The sequence below is a fragment of the Sinocyclocheilus grahami genome, unplaced genomic scaffold, assembly GCF_001515645.1.
Source record: "Sinocyclocheilus grahami isolate Dianchi unplaced genomic scaffold, SAMN03320097.WGS_v1.1 scaffold210.1, whole genome shotgun sequence".
In the NCBI taxonomy this organism is placed as follows: domain Eukaryota; kingdom Metazoa; phylum Chordata; class Actinopteri; order Cypriniformes; family Cyprinidae; genus Sinocyclocheilus; species Sinocyclocheilus grahami.
Window position 1 is genome coordinate 1241952 of NW_015505389.1, and position 9202 is coordinate 1251153.

The window sequence follows — 9202 nt, forward strand, 5'->3', positions numbered from 1 at the left end:
AGGGTTCAGTGCCTTGCTCAAGGGTCTCACCTCAGTCATGGTATTGCGGATGGAAGAGCACGTTGGTTATTCACTCCACCCACCGACAATCCCTGCCACACCTGAGAATCAAAGACCGCAACCTTCAGGTTAAAAGTCCGACTCTCTAACCATTAGGCCAGCTAGTTATGAATACTGCATCCTAACCATAACCTTGAAGGGCGGGACAAACCAAGCTGACAGTCAGTCATCAGTCATTGTCTTTGAGGGTTTGTCAGCTCAGTTTTTGCGGTATGTTCCACATCAGCAGCACAAGTTGCACCCCATTATTGACTTTTTGGCTGATTAAGCATTTTGAATCGGAATCGGGCAGTCACTGAGACAGATCACTCTGATTGGCTGTTCATCTTACCGAATCAGTGCACAAGAAGAATAGCAAAAGTGATATAGCAAAAATGTGCTGTTTCACCGTAACTGTAAAATACTTGAGTAATTTTAAATTATTATTTTAGTTATGTATTATTTTAGGGGACTTGTCCTTTCCTCAAGCGCCATTTAAACTGACTACTTGTACTTTTACTTGATTACATTTCTGAAGAAAAAAAAAACAATACTTTTTACGATTTTTATTTCAACTTGAAAAGTTACATGTTTACATTTTTATTTTATCTTACCCACATTAAATATGACAAATGGAATTTCAAACATGCACGCTTGAGTGCAAGAAGTAATGTTTGTTTTGCACATCAAGCACACATGTTTCTGCTTCAGTTATTACTTTCATCAGGAACATTTCTGGCTTCAAAAGTTAGCAAAGTTGCTTTTCAGAAATTTCCTAGAAAGTTCAGAAATTTCCTAGATAAACGATTGAAAGATTAATTATTGTTGCAGACAGGTGTTTGAACTGACAAAATAAAAAGTGGCTTTAAAAGTCAATATTGTATGATTTAATTCTATCACTCATCATCAGTGGTGTATAAAGTACCTGAAAGCCATACTTAAGTAAAAGTACAGATATCTTACCAGAAAATGACTTTGGTAGAAGTTGAAGTCACCGTTTAGAATATTACTTGAGTAAAGTCTTAAAGTATGTGATTTATTGTACTTAAGTATGAAACTTATGTTTTTTTAATCTTAAACATACTTAAGTATTGAAAGTAAAACTACAAGTAAATGCAAAATGGAAAAGAAGCAAATATATATACACTGTAAATTATTTCCAGGATTTCACAAGATGTTACTGTAATATTTCACAGTAAATTACATTATTATCACTTCACAGGCTTTAACTGTGATATTTCACAGTATAATAACGTTTTCAGAATTTCACTGTGAAAATACTGCAGGCGGGGCAGTTACAGGAAACTACTGTGAATTTGCACATGATTTTTCATCCAAGCTCTCTCGTTTCCGCCGAGGTCTCATCGACGGATTCAGCAGTAAGTGTTAAAATGTCAAATTCTGTCAATTTAATGACTGTTTTTCATATATATACAGTGGGTACGGAAAGTAGTGCATGTAATTTAAAAGTATTAACCAAATAGCGTTACAGTAGTTGTAGGTTTTGGTTAACATTCTTGCATAGGTTTGAGCGCGCCAATTTTTTAAATAAGAAATGAACAGACATTGGTTGGTTGTAGTGTTAATTGTACCGTATTAAGTTGATATCTAACTGAGACATGAAGCATTATTTGAGAAAAAAAAAAGGTAATTATCTGTTAACTTTAACATGAGCTTTTCTTAGAGCTAACAGCATTCTCTCTTTCCCTGCTATTCTCTCCTCAGCATTTTTTCTGCGGTGACCACTGGGGAATAAAGTTGTTAGGTAAGCTGTGGCCTTCACCTATAGGAAATGTATTTTATATTATCAACCAGATAAATTATACTGTCGTGGATTAGGGCAAAGATAGAGTAAATTCATCTCTAATTAGTAACGTTAGCTGGGCTTCTTCTCAATTTTCTCTGATGCTGTGTGTGTGATACGGAGGTGCAGGCAGCCGTTGCCAGTCGCCTCAAGTGAAAAATGAAGCGCGCATGTCAGGATTCGAATTAAAATATTGTTTGGGGGAAAAACGTTACTCCTTTTGATCGTCTTTGTTTCTGGAATAGAACATTCCTCTGCCAAATGTACTGCGTGTCAGTTTCAACGTTGTTAGACCAAACTGCACTCATCTGTGTTTTGCAAGAACATTAACGTTGGTTATAACTAGACAGTCCAAAGGACTTGCAGTGATTTGTAGTTGTAGATTATACGTTTATAATTATTGGCTTTTAATCGTTATCTTTTTATGGTGTTTGTATTCGTGAGCCACCTTACAGCAGTAGTGATTGTAGTTACAGGTTGGTGAAGTAGCTTTCTAGCTACACACACTGTGCATTTTAAGGCTGGCAACCTGAGTTTTTCTGTTATGTTATATATCCCATATTTTCATGTTTATCTTTAACTAATGTGTATATATCGTTCATTTCTTTTTATGTGGTTCAGTAGTGTTTAGTCATTTCTAATATGTTAACTTGGTGTTATTAGGGCAGTCTTCTAGCTATAATTATCCAAAATAACAGGATTGTTGGTTTTAAATCCCTGTTAGCGCCGTATTTTGTTTTTCTCAACAGAATAGAACACGATGTTCAACTGTAAATTCAGCTTGTGTGAGCATGTGTCTGAGACTGTTATTGAGTTTGTTCAGCACTCAAAAAAACTGCATAGCAGCGCTCCCAATTATAAGTACCATTGCAGTGCATGCCTGAATGCTCTCTTATGTATCGCACAGCAAATGTATTAAAAACTCATTTGTATAGAAAGCATAAAGGGCTTGGATCATCTGTGCAAACTTGCATGCAATTTGAAACTCCCTTAAAATGTGTGGCTCAGTTTTGTACAGTTACATGTGACACCTTAAGCTCCCTCATCAAGCATTTGCACAAATTTTGACTCTGTGCTACCATAGGTGCAGATTTTTAAAGGGATAGTTCAAAAATTAAAATTAGCCCATGATTTACTCACCCTCAGGGCATCCTAGGCGTATCTGACATTCTTCTTTCAGACGAACACAATCACAGTTATATTTAAAATTGTCCTGGCTCTTACAAGCTGTATAATGGCGGTGAAAGGTGCCCCTGTTTTTGAAGCCTAAAAACCTCCATCCATCCATCCATCCATCCATCATAAATCTACTCCACACGGCTCCGGAGTGTTAATATAGGCCTTCTGAAGCGAAACGATGCGTCAGTGTAAGAAAAATATTGATTTAAAAAAATGTATAAACTGTAATCTCCAGCTTCCGGTCGCTCAAGGAGGTACGTTCACGACAAGGCGTTCAAGTGTATGACGTAGGCGTAGCAGAAGACACAACGTAAGCTCCGGGGAGAAGAGTGTAGTCTCGTGAGAACCAAGTTTTGTTTACAGCACAGGGAAACCACGTGAACTACATCTGTAGTTTTTGCCGCCGCTGCAGCCTCCATCTCGTGGAGTTCCTGTTCGGTTTACTCCGATTCAAACAAATATGGCTGGGCAAAAAACTCATTCTCTTCTTGCCTTATATCCCGACATTTTCACTCAGAATCTTAGTTTTTGTAGTACTAGTTCGTGACAGGTGTTTTGTTTTGCTTTCTCCTCTGGGTTTCTGTGTTCGTCACTTACGTTGTGCCTTCCACTACGCCTACGTCATACGCTTGAACGCCTTGTCGTGAACGCGCCTGCTTGAGCGACCGGAAGCTGGAGATTACAGGTTATAAATAAAAAATATATATATAATTTTCTTACACTAACGCATCGTTTCGCTTCAGAAGGCCTTTATTAACACCCCGGAGCCTTAGTTTTATGATGGATGGATGGATGGATGGATGGATGCAGTTTTTTAGGCTTCAAAAACAGGGGCACCTTTCACTGCCATTATATAGCTTGGAAGAGCCAGGACAATTTAAACATTTTTAAATATAACTGCTATTGTGTTTGTCTGAAAGAGGAATGCCAGATACGCCTAGGATGCCTTAAGGGTGAGTAAATCATGTGCTAATTTTCATTTTTGGGTGAACTATCCCTTTAGCAGTTGAGTCTTATTCTACTCTTATTCTATTGATTTATTATTTTTGCAGCCTTGTGCCACAGCCGCTGACGTTGAAGGGACTATGACGCTACCAAGCACCCCTCGCTTGATTGTCCAAGGTAATGTTGATGTCTTCCTAATTTTTTATGTATTTTCAAGTGTCAAGCTGTCCACAGATTTGTTGTGAGCAGTTTCATGTAGGATCTATTTTCTTTCTAACTATTAGAATTATTGCAATTATTATTATTTTTTAATTATTCATGTAAGACCCAGTAGATAGAATATGCTGCCATACTACTCTTTTCACTCTAATTTCTTAAAAAAAAAAAAAAAATATTGATTCCTTTTCTGAAAACTAGGGCATGATGACTATATATGGTTTTGTTTCAGATGACACAATGAAGCCGAGGACATGGATGCTGTCTTTGGAGGGTCAAGTGGTCATGGGGCCTCACCCTGACTTTACAACTGGTCTGGCTGCCATTTTTGCCAGCTACTATAATTTCAATCTGAAATATCCTGACGATGCTTCTTGTACTCTGGAATTTATCCAAAGGTAATGTCTACATTAATATTGTATTTGAGGGCTTTTTTGTTTTATTTGGTGGGTTAAACAAGGATTGTTTGGATGTGTTGTGTTTTTACAAGCCGCACAGGACTTCAGCAGCCAAACAATGAAGACCCCCATCTCCCCCTCAGACAAGTGATGTGTTGTAGACTCAACTATTGTGTCTGTGCTGGAGACCAGAGAGGAAGCTGTTTTTAAAAGGGTGGAGCTCTTACTCCATCCTCTACAAACAGTATATGTAAATTATATAAATTGTGTGCAAATGCTCTGCCTGGGTAAATCACACACCTCTACTTTGTTGCAGGATTTCTCTTGACTGTGTTTGTGATGGAAATGTTTTCCAGTTGCTGTTATCTAAATGGGTGCAGTTTAACTGAACCACTATGGCAAGCCGTTTTGACTTTTATTCCTTCACAGGATATGAATTCTTGATATCAACAATTTGATTTTCACTAGTTAAGAATTCTTGATATCAGAAATTCAATTTCAACTAGTAAAAACTATCATTCTTGATATCTGTAATTGTATTTTCACTAGTTAAATGTCACCATAGGCTGCCATTCAAATTCAATTGTTGATATCAAGAATTGATTTTACTAGTTGAAATTCCAATTTTGCATATCAGAAATACTATTCTTACTAGTAAAAACCTTTATTTTTTATATCAGTAATCACGTGGTTACTCGTGGAATGGCTATTCTTGATATCAACCATTGAATTGTTACTAGTAAAAATGTTCATTTTTTATATCAATAATTTGATATAAAATGTTAATTTATGATATCATGAATGTGATTGATACTAGTAAGCCATTTTAGATATCAAAAATTACTCTCCTCATCAAAAATTACTCTCATTAGAAATACATTTTCAAATATCAGAAATAACAAATGTAACATGTTGAAATACATTTAAAGATATCAAGAATTAACATTTCATCTATTACCAATTGAATTCTTGATATAAGGAATTAGCATTTTTACTAGTAACAAAGTAATTATTGATATCAAAAATTATGTTTCTACTAGTAATAAATACAAAGCTGACATGTTTATTTAGAATTTTAACTGTAAGAAATGCATTTTTTTAAATATCTGTAATAATTTTGTCACCCTTTTAACATTTAACCATAGAACCACAGTAATGTCACCTTGTTCAAACTGAGCTAACTTAAGTTTTGCTCTGTAGTGCAAAAGCTGTGATCTACTAAAGGTGGTGACTGGTTAATGACATCTTTTTCATCCCACTTGAATGAAACTAACAGCTTTCCTCTGCCTTTTTGTTTATAGGTGCTCCTTGGGAATAAATCCAGAGACAGGCACGAAGTCAAAGAGGCAGAGAGGTCCCATCAGCCAACAAGTCTGCACACTAATCAGAAAACTCAATGATTTTGAATGGATGACAGTCTAGAATGTAAGCAGTGTTTCGCCAGAACAGACCAACCAAACACTGGCTCGGTGTTAAGTCGCATGCAGTTATGCAGTAAGTTAGTCATTAAATAGGTTCTTATAGTGTCTCTTCATTCAATGGAGAGACGCAAATTAAATGTGTAAGAATAAATGTTCACAACAATTTATTGTGTTTTTGTGTTTATTTGAATTTAACATGTTATAGGTTATTAAAGGGACAGTATACCCAACAATTTAAATTCTCATTGTTTGTATTTACCTGAAGAAAAAAAAGTCACATGGGATGAGGGTGTGAAAGATGGATTTTTTTGTGTTCAGCTGTGCTGCATTTTAATTGATGCACTAGATATATAGGTTTGACCTGTGCCATTGCATTTTGTTTTGTTTTCCTCTTTAAACCAAAGCTTTGTATGTCAGTCTGACAAATCATGTTATGCAATGTTATGCAACTGCATTGAGAAGATAATTCAAAATGATCCCTATCTAGACCTCATCTCTCATCTTTATTTTTGTTAGGTTTTGCTGTGTTTAAATTCTTAGGGATTCACATCTTTAACGACCTTACATGGACAATCAACAGCTCCACACTGGTCAAGAAGGCTCACCAGCGCCTGTTGTTTTCTGAGAATTCAGAAAAACAATCATCTCTCTTCAGAAAAAAATCTCTCCGTGTCAAAAAAAAAAAAGGATGCTCTGTGTCAGACCGGAAAGCACTGCAGAGGGTGGTGAAAACTGCTCAACGAATCGTAGGAACTGCACTCCCAAACATGGAAGATATTTTCAGGAAACGCTGTCACAGGAAAGCACACATCATAAAAGACTTCTCTCACCTTGCTAATTGACTGTTTGACCTCCTACCATCTGGGAGGCTCTACAGGAGCCTCCGGACCAGGACTAGCAGGTTCAGGAACAGTTTTTTTCCCCACAGCTGTTTCCATGCTGAACTCCACCCCCCCATCATTACCACACACTGAACTGTATTCCACTGCACTGATCAATCTATGCTACATTGGCTACATTGCACTTAAAAAATAAATAAACTTGCACTACTATAACCATGTCCATATTATATATAATAGCCCACTTCATGGTACTCTCATATCATTTTGTACATATGTGACCCTGGACCACAAAACCAGTCTTAAGTCGCGTGGGTATATTTTTAGCAATAGCCAAAAAACATTGTATGGGTCAACATTATTGATTTTTCTTTTATGCCAAAAATCATTAGGATATTAAGTAAAGATCATGTTTCATGAATATATTTTGTAAATTTCCTACCGTAAATATATCAAAACCTAATTTTTGATTAGTAATATACACTGCTAAGGACTTCATTTGGACAACTTTAAAGGCGATTTTCTTAGTATTTTGATTCTTTTGCACCCTCAGATTCCAGATTTTCAAATAGTTGTATCTCAGCCAAATATTGCCCTATCCTAACAAACCATACATCAATGGAAAGCTTATTTATTCAGCTTTCAGATGATCAATAAATCTCAATTTTGGGAAATTGACCCTTATGACTGGTTTTGTGGTCCAGGGTCACATATGTTAATCATTTTCATAAGCTTATATCATAACTGATATACACAAGATTTTTCTTCATTGCACTATTCCTAACCACTGCACTTACTGTATATACCCCCCTTCTATGTACTGCTTCTGTCATTCAGATATTTATTTATTATCAACTGTATATATGCAAATAACCTCTACCAATGCACTTCTGGTTAGACGCTAACTTTATTTCGTTGCCTTGTACTGTAACATGTGCAAAGACAATAAAATTGAATCTAATCTAATCTAATCTTATTCAAACTCATGTCGACACAGGTCCCACGTGCTTCACTCTTTCCACAACACCACGACTCACATGTGTGCTTCACAATGGACTGGGCGTGTTCCAGCAAAGATCCCGACACCCTCCCTTCGACGCAAACAACACGGCCCAGCGTGGACAGCAAACTGATCTGCATTCTCACCAAGACTGTGGAGGATCTTGGCCTAGCCTGGTCGGCTCCTAGTCGCCTGCAGACTTTTAGACGAGTGGCACCTGAAGGCATGCCGTCAAAAATCCTCCCGCCAGCGGCCAGCCCCGTTCTTCCCGGAAGTTCACAAAGAACTCAACAGGACATGGCATGCCCCCTAATTGGCGCGTGTTAATCCCTCTGCTGCTGCCACTCTCACAACTGTTCACGGTGCTGAAGAATGAGGTTATGGCAAGCTCCCCCCTCTGGAAGAGGACGGGCACTGCGCATCTGTGCTCTCCATTGGCCCTGGGGTTTAAAGCCCATGCAGCACACCCATCAAAGCCCTGCAGATTTACCTCAGGCCTAGCAAACAGGGCTTATTCAGCGGCTGGCCAGGCTGGTTCAGTGCTTCACACAATGGTGGTGCTCCAAGTGTTTCAGGCCAAACTTCTCCACACCATGGACAAGTCCGGCCAGAGTTCTGATGTCTTTAGAGAGCTCTGCACGCTACTAAGGCCACTGTGCAGGCGACTGGCAAGGCCATAGCCAGTTTGGTGGTCCTGGAGTGCCACCTTTGACTAAATCTGACGGAGGGACGCTGACAAAGTTGCCTTCCTAGACTAGCCAGTCTTTTCCAAGGGACTATTTGTCCTGTCATGGATGGTTTTGATGAGCGGTTTACAGCAGCACAGAAGTCATCAAAGGCAATGTGTCACTTCCTGCCGAAGCACTCCAGTGTGACGGATGTTTCAAGTCGCCTGAAGAATCCATCCTCTCAGCAGAGGCGCCGCCTCTGCTCCAGCCCCATTCCCAGCCCCAGCCTAAGTTTGTGCCTGGGCTTCAGCAGCACCACCGGATGGCAAAACAATACCCAGGCATCAAGGTCTCCGCCCCAGAGTGACATTGGACCCTGAGCCTCAGAAGCCATCCTGAACCCAATGCAGAGTAGAAGAGGAGAGGGTCAGTTCTCACTGAGGATGGAACTCCCTCAAAGAAGTTTCACGCTCACTCTCCATCACTCCACTTAATTCAGGCTGGGCCCGCCATTCTTATTCAGTGCGTGCTCAAGCAAAATACCACTGTTACAGCGGACCCACATACTCAAAAGAGCATTTCTCTTCTCCTCATTACTACGAATGTCAGCTCCCCGCCCAGTGCAGCGAATTGCCACTCTAAAAACTCTTCTAAAAACCAAAGAATGAGACTACTCACTTCAGTTCACTCGCA

At 38.7% G+C, this 9202-nt stretch overlaps 1 long non-coding RNA gene across 1 annotated transcript; it reads left to right on the forward strand.

Moving 5' to 3' along the window:
- Positions 1–1471: 1471 nt before the first annotated feature.
- LOC107595912 (uncharacterized) lies at positions 1472–6076 on the forward strand. The gene is made up of 4 exons (XR_001610316.1): positions 1472–1804; positions 4075–4144; positions 4416–4581; positions 5883–6076. It is a non-coding gene; the product is annotated as an uncharacterized lncRNA (long non-coding RNA).
- The last annotated feature ends 3126 nt before the right edge of the window (positions 6077–9202 follow it).